Here is a 299-nt window from a genome sequence, read left to right on the forward strand (position 1 = left end):
GAAAACAAAAACAAAAACGAAAACGTGAGAGAGAGAGAGAAAAAAAGAACCCCACACACAAAATATAAGGGGGCAAATCCTACCCAGAATCCACACAACCTTATAAACCACAACCATACCACCACAGACGGAAATAGACACGTGCAAATCCCCCTTCCCCCCCTCCCCCCCCCTCCCCTGCCCCCTTTGTCCCAATGTACAAGCGGTGCCTCGTGTTTCCCATCAGGCTCCGGCAACAAAGCCCAGACCAGGAGGGGGAAAACCAAGGGTAAATGTACCGGATGTGGAGAAGCACTTGC

Source organism: Penaeus chinensis, chromosome 19, assembly GCF_019202785.1.
Source record: "Penaeus chinensis breed Huanghai No. 1 chromosome 19, ASM1920278v2, whole genome shotgun sequence".
In the NCBI taxonomy this organism is placed as follows: Eukaryota; Metazoa; Arthropoda; class Malacostraca; order Decapoda; family Penaeidae; genus Penaeus; species Penaeus chinensis.